We start from the raw sequence: 14,782 nt of genomic DNA on the forward strand, positions 1-14,782 counted from the left end.
TAGCTGACTATCACATCGCACTACTCTAGTTGGTTTATCTGTGCTTGTATTGGCCCTAGGGGCAAGTATCTTGAGCATGATATGTACTTCCGCAGGTTTCACAAACACAAACTATTACATTGGTCATGTTGTTGTTGTTTCCCATGGCCTCAACTTCTTGGTCAGAGCATCTAGCTTTGCAGACATGAGTGTGACTGCATCTACGTCGAATTTTCCTGACACCTTTATTGGACTCCCTGAGAAAGACCACTAGATCTTTTTATTTCCCAATGATGGTGGTTCTGTGCCACATTCTTTATGATCTCTTCAGCTTCATCAAGGCTCTTGTTCATTAGTGCTCCTCCTGCTGCAGAGTCGAGGGATACCTTCGTGTGATAGTTGATTCCATTGTAGAAGGTGTGTATGACCAACCATTTCTCAAGGCCATGATGGGGGCATTGTCTCAGCATACTTTTAAACCTGTCCCAGGCTTCAAATAATGATTCTGAGTCTATCTGTTTGAAGCTTGCAATCAAATTCCTCATGTGGGCAATTTTGCTTGGTGGGTAGAACTTGTCCAGAAATTTCTGCTCACACTGCTCCCAAGATGATATGTTGTTTGCTGGAAGGGAATTTAGCCATTGCTTGGCTCTATCTTTCAGGAAAAATCCAAAAAGTAGTAGCCTTACTGATTCTGGAGGGACTCCGTTCACTTTCATGGTACCATAAATCTCGTAGAAAAGCTCTAAGTGGTGGTTTGGATCATCATGCGGTCCTCCTCCAAATTGATTCTGTTGAACCATGTGAATTACTGCAGGCTTGATTTCAAAATTATTGGCTTCGATTGGCGGTCTAGTGATGCTAGATCGAACCCCTCGCGCATAAGGTGTTGTGTAGTCTTTCAACAGTTTGTCAGCCATCACTGAAGATTCTTGTACTACTTGAAATGCTTTTTGAAGGTTTCTTCTTCTCAAGAAGGTCCTATCGATCTCTGGATCGAACAGTAGAAGTTGTCCTAAAAATTATCTCTTCGCATGCAAAAACAAGATATGAAATATAGTTAAGAAGAGAGTTGAAATAATAATATTTTTTTTAGCATTTTAATAAAAATGCAGAAAATAAAGAAAAACAAGAATAAAATTATTTATCTCTGTTAGGATGTATACTAAATGCTTAGTTTTTTTGTATGAATCGCATTGGTCAAATGTCTATATTTAGCTAAGTGTAGTTATCCATTTAATTTATATTATAGATAACATGGTGTGAGGAGACACACAGAAGATCGTGTTATCAGTTCCTTATAAATTATAAATAGTAGCTCACAACCAAGATGGAATGGGGCAAACCATTGAAGTGGTTGTAGTGTAATTTGATATTAGTTTATCTTGACTATAAAATTACACTAGTACACTATGAGTGTATTGAGCAGGACCATTTGAGGTAATTTCTTTTTATACTGACTGCATAAAAGAACAAAACCTCTATTATTATAGAAGTGTGTACTCTTAATCATGATATAATAACAAACACGTATACTTAATATTTATTTCTTTAATTTATCAAAGGACGCAATTTAGTTCGTTAAATCAATAGACCCGATAAGTTGAGAAATGATATTATTTATATGGTGTGTTTTTTATTATAGAATGAAATTGTGTCCTAGTAATTTAGGTTGATGATGTCCTCTTGAGGAGCTCATAAGGATTGTCATGTAAACCCTGCAGGTGGGCTTAGTCCAACATGATAATAAGGTTGAGTGATACTACTCTTGGAGCTAGATATTAATTAAGTGAGTTGTCAGTAACTCATTTAATTAGTGAGCATTCAATATCTTAAACACAGGGAGATTAATGCACTCATAATAAAAAGGAGTCCATAATATAATTTGGGATTGGTGCGGTAGTTCAATAATAACTCTTTAGTGGTATGAGTTATTATTGATGAACTTGAGCTGGGTGTTCGGGGCGAACACAAGAAGCTCAAGCTCATCGAGAGACCAAAACTAATTTCTCCTCTCGACCCCTATTGTAGCCTCTATTAAGCCTTGTATCCACAAAGTCCCCTTCTTACCCAAGTAATGGTCCAGACACATCCTTACTGTTGGGATCTAGTGCGCCAAAGACGCGGAAACTGTTAGTTAGAGCCCTAGAGCCAATCATTTGATGATTGTATGGACTCATTGTATCATATTCTTGTATATTAATAAAGGCATTTGTTTGGTTATTATACTTATTTGTATTAGTGCCAAATAGACTAAGTATAATAGCGTCCTTGAGTAGAAGGTTCATACCTATATCAATCGATTAGTTGAATCAATATTGAGATGATATAGGGAACACTACTCTAAATCATTCCTAGTCGAGTATTAACATTCAGGGACAATGTTAATGCAATAAGACTAGCATGTAGGTCAGCTCGATGACTTGATCTCACAAGTCATGGATATAGAGATATCAAGCTGACACATGGGTATACATTGGAGAATGCATACTGAATGACCCGCCATGAGAAAGTATCATGGATCGTTATATGAGTGTCATATACTTTCTCATGTGGCTATTAGTATGACTATTAGTCCTTAGACCTGAAGTCACCATGGATCCCTACATAAGGAGTTATGTACTTTGGTTTCGTCAAACGTCACCCGTAACAGGGTGGACTATAAAGGCGATTACTGGGTATGTAACAAATTATGCAGAGGGATGTGAGTGATGTAGATGGGATCTATCCCTCCCATATGACGGGAGCGACATCAATATTCTTGATAGAGTTAGACCACGAAGTGCATGGCCATGCCCAAATGAGTCAACATTAGATGTTGAGCTCATTTGATCGAGTGAGTCTACTTGGAGTTCAAGATTTAGATTGATTAGAGGATGACACGGTCTATGCCTCATATTGATCAATCTAGATGTCTATGATAGAAGGACAATGACATATATTATGAGGAGTCACAAGGTGATGTCGGATCTCGACATTCTTGTAACTTGGGTAGTAATGATGTGTTGCTAGATACCGCTCATTACTTATGCTCCTAAATGGGTTTGGGCATTGCCAACGTTACAAGAACCTATAGGGTCACACACTAAGGACAATTAGATGGAGATTTGGTTCATATGATGAACCAAGAGGATTAGATTCATTTGATGAATCATATTGGATTAAGAGTAATTCAAATTGAGCTAATTGAGTTGGACTCAAGTTGATTCATGTATTCAATGAGTCTAATTTAGATTATGACTCATTAAATCAACTTAATTTAATGAATTAGATTCATTATATTAAGTTGGCTTGAATCATATGGTTGGATTAGATCAACCATGAGAGAGATTTGATCAAGTTTGACTTGATTTGAGAGGAAGAGAAAAAGTCATGTTTGACTTGACTTTTTGCCACATCACTAGTGAGTTGGCAAGATGTGGACCAATAGAATTGCTCCACATCATCAATGTGTGCCACCTCATGGAGGTTACAAGCCTTCATAGCATTTAATGTGGCCGGCCCACATTAAATGAGGAGGTTACACTTGTTGCCATGTCATTTAGTGAGATGGCAAGATGTGGACCAATAGTGTTGATCCACATCATCCTAGAGTGCCACCTCATGGGGGTTACAACTCTTAATGGTCTCCACATTAATGGAATTAATGTGGGGGTTACACCTCCTTGAAGGTGGCCGGCCACTTGAATGTGGAGTAGAATTTTCATTTTGAAAATTGATTCTATCATTCACTCTTCTTCTTCCTCCTAGAGTTCTTCTTGCTCTCTCCCTCTCCTCCTTTCTTGGCCGAACCACATAGGTGCTAGTACACCTTGGTTTTTGGTCACCTCCATCTAGTGTGTCCGTGTGGATACTTCTAGAGGACCGTACGCTTGACGGTCTTGAGATCCGGCACCATTTGGACGAGCGGGATTCGCGTGGGGTGCGCATCAAGGGTAATGATCTTAACTTTAGTGTAGATCTAAAGTTTTTACAAACTCGTACAAGAAAAAAGGTTTTTCGAAAAGTTTTTGTTTCCGAATCTTTGCACGAGATCCATGGCTTTGGGTGACTCGGGGTTTTCGCGACGCGAAAAAGCGGTTTTCGCGGCCCGACGAACCCAACAGAAACACAGCGGAAAAATTACTAGATCCTCTTATCCAGTAGATCCATGCGAAGGGAAGAAACATTTTCTATCATAATCTATACTAAGCTACATGATAAGATTATACCTTTGTTGCGTGCCCTTCACAATCCCGACATCAACCTTTCTTCAGTACAGATCTCAGCGCGTTCAAGCGTCCGTGCCTCTATGGTATCCACACGAACAAGCATTGTCTTCGCTTGTCTCACAAACAAAGCAAGATGGAGAAGAAATCACAAGGTTGTTCTAGCAACCACAATGGTGATTTCGGCCAAGAAAGGGAAGGAGGAAGAAGAATAATGCCAAGGGTCTCAACACTTGTTCATTTACTCAAAATTATCATCCAAATGATATTTATAACCATCTCATGGTATACCAAGAGTCTCCACCCTTTCATCTTCTCATCTAATGGCTCAAAATCAACCATTCAATCCAATGGTTTAATTTTGACCATTCAACTTCCTTGGTGAACTCAAGTTCACTCAATGAGTCCAATCCATTGATTCTCAAGCAACTCGACTCAATCCAACAATTGGATCCCTTTGAGTCTAACTCAATGAGTTAAATTCGAATTACACTTAATCCATTGATTCATCACATGAACTCATCTCTATATCAACTTGTTCTTTGTGTGTGACCCTATAGGCTCTCGTAACGTTGGCAATGTATCCAAATCAACATTTGTGATACATAAACAATGAGTGGCGTCTAGAAAGAGATCATTGCTACCCAAGTGACGAGAAAGTCGAGATCCGACCTAACTTGTCCTTGGCTATCATAATGTACTACTTAGTCCCTCTATCCTTGATATCTAGATTGATCAATGAGGTATAGACCGTGTCATCCTCTTATCAATCTTTGTGTTTCTTGATCTCCAAGTAGACACGCTTATCAAATAAGCTCAATATCTCATATTGACTCATTTACGCATGGTCATGCTTTCTTGTGTCCTACTAATCAAAGGGCCCACAGATATCGCTTCCGTCATATGGAAGAGATAGATCCCATCTACATCACTCACATCCCTTCGCATAATTCATTGCATACCCAGTGATCGACTTTATAGTCCACCTTATTATGGGTGACATTTGACGATACCAAAATATATAACTCCTTATGTAAGGAACCATAGTGACTTCAGGTCTAAGGACTATTCATACCAATAGTCACATGAGAATGTTTATGACACTCATACGACGATCCATGAAACATTCTCATGGCGGGTCATTCAGTATATATTCTCTAATATATACTTATGTGTCAACCTGATATCTCATATCCATGACTTGTGAGATCAAGTTATCCATTGACCTACATGCTAGTCTCAACGCATTAATATTGTCCTTGTATATTAATACTCGACTAGGAATAGTTAAGAGTAGTTTTCTCTATAATCTCACTATCAATTCAACCAATTGATATACTATAGATAAGAACCTACTACCCAAGAATATTATTATATTTATTCAATCGGCACTGAACTGCAATAAATATAATAACCAATTTTGCCTTTTATTAATAATGATATATGATACAAAATGATCCCTTTACAATCATCTCATAATTGGTACTAGCGCTAATACTAACACTTGCTTGGAGCAAGGGGGCCAACCAAGCATTATTTTAGAGCTCATGTAGTGGTCGGGCAAGCCATGCTTGGCGACCAAGCATGGGCCGGCCATAGGTAAAGGAAAAAGGAAGTTTTGTTTAAAACAAAATTTTGTTAAAATTTTTCCTTATTTGTAGTTATCTACAATGGTTAAAAGAGAGATTTTATTTTGTTAAAATATTTCCTTTTATGGTTAAAAGAAAGATTTTAATTTCCTTTTATAGTCATCCTCATAGTTTTAAAAGATAATTTTAAAATTTTAAAATCTTTCCTTTTATAGCTATCTACAAAAGATTAAAGAGAGATTTTAATTTTGTTAAAATATTTTCTTATTTGTAGTTATCTATAATGCTTAAAAGAGATATTTTAATCTTTGATAAAACTTTCTCGTTTTGTAACAATGATTTAAAAAGGATAAGTTTTAATTAATCTTTCCTCTTTTGTAGTTGTCTACATGTTTTAAAAGAGAGAGATTAATTTTAAAACTTTCCTTTATTACTATGTACAATAGGAAATTTAGAAAAGAGAGATTTTAATTGTCATTAAAATTTTCCTTTTTAAATGGGAGGACACAAATAAGGAAGCTTTAATTATATTTAAAACTTTCCTTTTTTGTCGTGACCAAGGATTATAAAAGAGAGGCAGAGGGTGCCTTATGGGAATAGATCTCTCTTAGCTCCTCTCTTTTCCTAGGTATGGCTGGCTCCCTCTCTTCTTATCCTTACTTATGGCCGACCCTCTCATCCCCTCATCTATCAAGGGCCAGCGGCACAAGAGAGGTTCATCTTCATCTAGATCCGAGGGCATACAAGGGACTTCTCTTCCTCACCTTTGGCTGGAGGCAATTTCATCCTTACTTTGCTAAGGCCAGCGGAACAAAGAGAGGAAGAAAGCTTATGTTCAGTTGCTTGGAGGAGAAGAAGAAGAGAAGGTAATTTCCTATTTTGGCATCCCTTGGTGGCTCGAGAGTCTTGAAGGAGAAGAAGTGGTTTGAGTGGATTCCATCTTGGTAGATCGTGGCCCACACAACGTCCAAGAGGAGGAGGGGAATACAATAGAAGATCAAGACGTCTTTAAGCTACAAAGAAAGGTATAACTAGTTATTTGTTTCCACATCATAACTAGTTTATGTTCTTTGTATAGATCTTGAAAAACCAAACACAAGAGGCTATCAGTTTTAAGTTATCATTTTTGTTATCAATTTTATTTTTTGATTTTATGTTTCGATAGTGTGTTTCTATTGAGGTCTCTATAGTTAAACCCAGTTTACTGTAAGAAGTTAAATGCCCAATTTCTTTGTGAGGCTTTGTCTAAGAAGTGATGGATGATCCCATACCCAAGAAGGCCTAGTGTCTCGCCATGTTTAACCTGGAAGCCGATCTTTGAAATAGATATTTGATTAACTTCTGTAATATGGTTTAACTTAGGAAGATCACATCGATTAAACTTGGAGTAAAAATGTTAAGTATCGTTTCCAATCCAAATTTAACTTCTGAAGGACAAATTGGATTAATAATATTAAGCATCATTTTCAATCCAAATTTAACTTCAATAGAGCACATGGGTAGCTAGGATAGTTCTATACTTGTACAAATTTTTATACAGTGGAACTAGGACAGTATTCTGAATAGCAACTAACAATCTCTAAATGCAAAATATTAGTAAAAGGAAAGATAGAGGAAAAGAAAACAAAGTCTAGTATAATCTAATATGATTATCACTAATGTTATAGATGCAGTCCCTGTCAACGACGGCAAAAACTTGTTACGATTCCGCAAGTGCATAGATTCATCATCAGTAATAAAGATTATCGATCCCACGAGAACTAGTTATAAGCACTAGTGATGGCTAACTTAGGATTAGCTAAACTATCGATGGTTGTAAGTTATCTAAAGAAAAGGGGTTTGGAAATGGAAACGAGAACTAGCAAAGAAGAAGTAATAGACTTGGTTTATGAAGAGTCCTAGGTGTTTGGTTTCGTTGTGGTGGTATTGATGTATGACATTCTATCCTTTACTCATTGTCCATTAACATGCATTCGCCGGAAGCTAAAGTATCTATTCTTAGGTACCAAATAAAGAAGATCCCTATGAAATCCTGTTACAGTTAACCCCTATCACTAGGGCGCCTCGGTAGATCACAAGAACACTACTCTAATTGGTGTCACTAAGGATAAAGATAAAGAGCTTAGTTTGGTCTCTTACTTCCTTGTGGAGGAGTTGTTTCTCCATTCAAGGAAGTACCCTAGATGTCTGTGAAAGAGTTACCCTTGTCACTAGGGCCTCTCGGGTGTAGGATCCAGGATATTCTCTTTACGAGATAAGCAATTCCTACACAATTAATTAATACGATATAGAGATCGAGTAGTCAAAACAAAGTAAGCAAAATTATCCAATGAAATAGAGGCAAAAGTATGAGTCTTACATCAAACCAATCCACAACTACTCCCTCATACTAGAACAAGGAATCTACTCCATAGATGTCGGAGAAAAACCCGAAGACATAATGTTAAGCATGCAATTCTCAAACAAGAAGAGAGAAAGAGAAAAGACGCTTATTCAATGACGACGAGTGATCTTCGGATCCAATCCTTTGCTTCTGGAGTCGATGTGGTGAAGAAGGATCACTAGACGGAGGTCCTGGACGGCGTGGAACGACACCAAGTCGATTCTCTCCCTGACGGCTCACTTCCCGGCTCTCCCCCTTGAGGAAAAGGGTTAAAACCCTTTTATAGGCTAGGGTGCGGATGCGGCGACACGACCTTGTAAGGATGGCACGACCGTGCCCTTTCTTGTCTCTAGCTGCACTGCACGGTCGTGCCAATTGGCACGACTGTGTGAACCTGGGGCTCGGCTCTAGGGACACAACCGTGCAGGATTGTACGGCCATGTACTGCTTGGTTGCGGTCATGGGGGCAAAACCATCCAAGTACGCACGACCATGGTCTGATCTGCCTCTAGGTTGGCCGCACAACCGTGTAAGGGTTGCTCGGCCGTGCACTTCTCCTCTCCTGTTTGGCCACACGGTCATGCGAGGTTGCACGACCATGTTCTCTGACTCGTTCCGGTGCGTCGACAATCGCTCTTTTTGCTCCGAAAGCTGCCCCTGTCAACACAAAACCAAACAAAGAGCAGATATTTGAACAAAAGAGTATATATAATGAGTACATGATAAATAAGTCGATCATGTAAACAATATATACATATAAAGCAAGTGAATGTGCGTTAAAACATGCATAAACGATCATAATATTTATGCACATCAGATATCTACCCATATCCAATCGGTACATGAGTTAGGATCCCCCATGGAACAACATTAAGTGCATCAACTGATCATCGGCTTATAAACCATTACGCTTCCAAAGGAAGTAAAGTACTCTCTCAAAACATCTCAAAATAATCACTGAGATGTTTTGTTCTCAAAAACTATCTTCTGCCTTTTCCTTTACGTGGTGCCTGGTCATGTAAAGGATATGCAGCTAACATCATATTTTCTGTACCAGTACAAGTCATATATCTGAATATACTCACCATTTCATACACCTATATAACAAATGTATCACGTAAGTGTTAAGCAGCTAGCTCTACACTTTTTCCACATTAGTGGGGCATCTATCCAAATGTACCCTCTAGGTCATCCTACCAGGTACATACAGTCCATGGTCAAAGTCCCCATGGAATATGATATATCGATTGATATGGGTTGTGATAAGAGCATCTCTTTTTGGAGAGGACAAGTGGAGAAGGAGGAACGAGGATGAGGAAGGCTGGAAAGGACGAGAGGAGAGGCCGTCCGAAAAAGGGGTAGGTCGGGTGCGACATACCAACCTATCATGACATATTGACCGAGCATGTAAAACTGACCGAGCAGGTAGTACCAATCGAGTGTGTAGGATCGGCTGAAAAGACCGACCAAGTAGGTCCAGTCGGTCAGATATAAAGGATCGATTTGATGTAACAAAAGTATAACTTTGGGTGGTCCGGGACATAGTAGGGTCGCTCAAGTACTTGAGTTTGGTAAGTAAAGACCGGTCAAGCAGAGGTACTCGACCAGGTATATATGACCAACCCAATGTAGAGAGTCAGCCGAATATAAAAGTTCTTGACCTTGTACATAATAGACAAAGACTGAACGAATGTAATATACCGATCAAGCCTATAAGCCTGGCAGGTAAAGGCTGACCGGGTTCTATAGATCGGACGAACACAGATACATTTGGTCTCATGTAACCCTTGACCTACAACTGGTTGAAGGAAGGGTTATCGGATAAAGTTGCCTCTACAGACTCAATTGGATGATTTTAGTCAATGATGTAGGGTCGGGCGTGCTCAAAAGACCGACCGAGCATATGAGTTTGGTAAACAAAGACTAGTTGAATATAAGAAACCGATCGAAAGTAGAAACACTTAACATTAAGCTATCTTGAAGGCCTATATATACCCGACTGATTAATCTCAGTCGATACGGCAGGGTCGGTTGAATAGATCGGCCGAGCGTAGAGGCGTTTAACAGCATACGATCGAGCAAAGGAAGAGTTAAAGGGCAAAGGCGTCTTCATATGTCTGACTGATCAATCTCGGTCAGCAGGCTATAACCGCCCAGCTTTAATAAACAGGTCGAGTATGAGAAGTAAATCGAGCATAAAGGTTTTCAACCTTACATAGTTTTTGGCATATTTATAATGAAGTCTTGGTCGGGTATAAGTAGCCGATCGAGTATACAACTAAAACTAGTATGGACAAATCCACATATGTGTGAAATAAGCTTATGTGACTTACCAGGCATACATAACAGGTGAACCATAATAATATACAATCATATGACAGTTTAATCAATTTGGCGGTAAATATCTTCTATAATTCTCCGCAGGTATGCTAAACAACAAAGAAGGTACATCTGAGGTAAGAAAAAGATTCCTTAAACTATTATTATTGTAGTTCTGGCTTACGTCATCTCTTAACAAACTTTAACAAACCGGGGTCCACCTCATGACTGTGGAGGTTAGATGAGGTGGAATAAAAAGGGGAATCCTCTCCACTGGCAAGGTACGCAAACATACGCATTGCATCCAAATGAAATCCTAATTTTCATACAGTTTTCTGCTGCTTCTTCTTCTTCCTCTTGCCGAAGACTAACTTGAGCGTCGGAGGGCCTAGCCAGGGATTCCCATCCCGGTCTTAGGTCACTAACGCTTTGTTGGTTAGTCTCATTGTATGCAGGGAGACAAGATCACTTCATCCACGGGATCACTGAAATTCCGCTGATCCCCGGATTCATCTCATTGGAGTTCCATTCCGCAAGGTATCATACAGAAGATCCGCTTTGGTTTTCTCGGATTAATTGTCTTGTCTTCAAGTGTCAGTGAGGTCTGCTATGGTTTTCTCGAATCCTCTCCTATTCATCAGTATCAAAAGTCGTCATCATCCACCGCCATCCAGTACTCCATCTCGCAAGCTTTCAGACAGGATCAAATTTGACGCCGTCTGTGGGAATCTGTTACCTGAATCTGAGACTACGTGATGGAGGACGCTGGGAAGCATAATACTATTACTCTGACTCAAGAAGATCTAGAATCATTCATCAACTCCCGAGTTGAGAAAGCATTACAATAGCAACAGCAGCAATAAGCTAATACTGGAGGTACCTTGCTAGTAGCAATTAATCCGGCGATCTCGACTACAGATCGCCGCAAAAACAAAGGTATGGAAGAAGACGAAGGAGCTTATATAACCCCTACCCCTATTTCACCCACTAGACACCCTCGGGCATTCTTCTGCACTCCCCTGGAATAAGGAGGGTGAAAACCATTATTGTAAGAATCTTCTGATAAGGCACTAGTAAGGGAAAAGCGCAACGGAAAAGTGGTGACCCAGAGAGTTCCTGATGACCCATTGCCGAAGCGATATCAGAATTTGAACGTTGGGGAATATTCTGGGACTACGGACCCAGAGGTGTTGGTTAATCCTAGGAAAATGTACCGGTTCCACTGTACAAAATTTTTTTATACAAGTGTCGAACCTTTCCTTAAATAACCTATTATGTTCTTTAGAAGTTAAAATAGGAATCACAAACGAAACTTAACATCATTGATTCCAAATTTAACTTATTTGTTCTTAATGGTTTAGATTTGAATTGCAAGCGGAACTTAACACTATTGATTCAAATCTACCTAAGTTATTAATTTCATTAAATATTAATTTCCAAAATTGGCTTCCAGGACTGCATGGCGAGGCACATGACCTTCTTGGATATGGGAGCAACCACCACCGCCTAGACAAAGCCCTTTAAGGAAAGTTAATATTTAATTTCCTTAAATAACTCTAGGTTAACCAAAAAGAACAATCGAATCACAAATTCGAAAAAGAAGAAAACACAAACTCGAAAAATAAATTCGAAAAACTAGATCTAATTGTCTCTTGTATTTAGAATTCTTATAAAGAAAATAACTAGTATGATACGGAAGAAAATTACTAGTTATACCTTCTCTTTGTAAGCTAATGACCTCGAGATCTTCTGCCGTATTCCTCGCCTCGCCTTGGACGTCGTGTGGGCGATGATCCTCCAAGATGAACACCACCCAAAAGAGCTTCTCCTCCTTGTAATATTCGACCACCACCACCACAATAGAAAAGAGAGCAAAGGGAGAAGAGAGGGAGAGAGGGGCCGACCACCAAGAGAGTCTCTAAGCCAAAGAATAAGAGTTGTCTCTCATGAAGCCCCTCACCCCTTCTTTTATATTACTTGCCCAAGGCAAATAAGGAAAAACTTTTTACAAAAAATAAAATCATCCAAGAGTTTTTCCTTTTCCCTTTTTATTTTTCTTTTTCTTTCCTCTTGATTGAATCAATCACCAATTTTTATTTTGTGATGATTTTAATTAATTTTAATATGGTCTGCCACTTTCTTGGGCACCAAGCAAGGTGGCCGGCCACCTCATCAAGGGAAAAAAGGAAATATATTTTTTATAAAATTTTACAAGAAAACTCTTATAAAATTTTACAAGCTCTCTTTCCTAAAGTAGGAGTTAAAAAAGGAAAGTTCTAAAAAATTAAAACTACTGGTGTTGAGCGAATAAAGCCTACTTGAGCCATGAAGGTTCAAAGTCTCTACTTATTCTTAAGGAAACCAATCCAGCTACTCCTCAAGGTTCCCAATTGACTGTTATCGAGCGGAGGAAGCACGCTCAGATAGATGGGAGCGGAGGAAACACGCTTGATGTTTTAAAGATTTAAAGTCTCCGGTTCCCCTCCAGGAAGCCAGCCCGGTCAATTCTTGTGGTCCCCAATCGATTGTTATCGAGCGGAGGAAACATGCTCGGATAGATGGGAGCGGAGGAAACACGCTCGATGTTTTAAAGGTTTAAAGTCTCCGGTTCCCTTCCAGGAAGCCAGCCTGGTCACTCCTTGAGGTCCCCGATTGACTGTTATCGAGCGGAGGAAGCGCGCTCGGATAGATGGGAGCAGAGAAAACACGCTCGATGTTTTAAAGGTTTAAAGTCTCCGGTTCCCCTCCAGGAAGCCAGTCCGGTCACTCCTTGAGGTCCCTGATCGACTGTTATCAGGCGGAGGAAGCATGCTCGGATAGATGGGAGCAGAGGAAATACGCTCGATGTTTTAAAGGTTTAAAGTCTCTGGTTCCCCTCCAGGAAGCCAGCCCCATCACTCCTTGAGGTCCCCGATCGACTGTTATCGAGCGAAGGAAGCACGCTCGGATAGATTTGAGCGGAGGAAACACGCTCGGTGTCTTAAAGGTTTAAAGTCTCTAGTTCCCCTCCAAGAAGCCAGCCCAGTCACTCCTGGATGTCCCCGATCGACTATTATCAAGCGGAGGAAGCACGCTCGGATAGATTTGAGTGGAGGAAACACACTCTAAAGGAAAATTGCTCGATTCATTCGAATAAATGTATATATTGGTTGAAGAATAGATGCCTGCCTCTTTCCATTATATCCAAAAATTAAATGAAATATAAGGACAAATTACAGGTGTACTTGTTAGGCTCTGTATGGTTGTAAGTGGTTTGCACTCCAAGGTCTCTCAAGATTCCTTCCTTCTGAGTCTTGGAGATAATAAGAGTTGGAAGCAAGTTTCTGTATAACCTTGTATGGTCCTCCCCATTGGGGTGCCAATTTGGTAACATCTCCCACAGGCTTGACACGCCTCCACACCAAATCCCTTGATTGAAAGAATCGGGGGATAACCCTTTTGTTGTAATTCTGTCTCATTCACTGTCGATAAAATGTAAGACGAGTTACTTCCATATCCCGGGCTTCTTCAATAAGATCGAGTTTCATGAGACGTCGACCGTCATTATTTTTAGTTAGAGCCCTAGAGCCAATCATTTGATGATTGCTGTATGGACTCATTGTATCATATTCTTGTATATAAATAAAGGTATTTGTTTATGGTTATTATGCTTACTTGTATTGGTGCCAAATAACTAAGTAAAATAGCGTCCTTGAGTAGAAGGTTCTTACCTATATCAATCGGTTAGTTGAATCGATAGTGAGATGATATAGGGAACACTACTCTTAATCATTCCTAGTCAAGTATTAACATTTAGGGACAATGTTAATGCGACGAGACTAGCATGTAGGTCAACTCGATAACTTGATCTCACAAGTCATGGATATGGAGATATCAAGTTGACACATGGGTATGCATTGGAGAATGTATACTGAATGGCCCGCTATGAGAAAGTATCATGGATCGTTATATGAGTGTCATATACTTTCTCATGTGGCTATTAGTATGACTACTAGTCCTTGGACCTGAAGTCACCATGGTTCCCTACATAAGGAGTTACGTACTTTGGCTTCGTCAAACGTCACCCGTAATTGGGTGGACTATAAAGGTGATTACTGGGTATGTAACAAATTATGCGGAGGGATGTGAGTGATGTAGATGGGATCTATCCCTCCTATATGACGGGAGTGACATCGATATTCTTGATAGAGTGATACCACAAAGTGCATGGCCATGCCCAAATGAGTCAATATGAGATATTGAGCTCATTTGATTGAGTGAGTCTACTTGGAGTTCAAGATTTAGATTGATTAGAGGATGACACG

The 14,782-nt window shown here is 39.6% G+C and overlaps 1 pseudogene; it reads left to right on the top strand.

The window, feature by feature from the left end:
* Positions 1-420: 420 nt before the first annotated feature.
* On the top strand, positions 421-492 carry LOC122039237 (annotated as a pseudogene).
* Positions 493-14,782: the final 14,290 nt, after the last annotated feature.

Source organism: Zingiber officinale, chromosome 1A, assembly GCF_018446385.1.
Source record: "Zingiber officinale cultivar Zhangliang chromosome 1A, Zo_v1.1, whole genome shotgun sequence".
Classification (NCBI taxonomy): domain Eukaryota; kingdom Viridiplantae; phylum Streptophyta; class Magnoliopsida; order Zingiberales; family Zingiberaceae; genus Zingiber; species Zingiber officinale.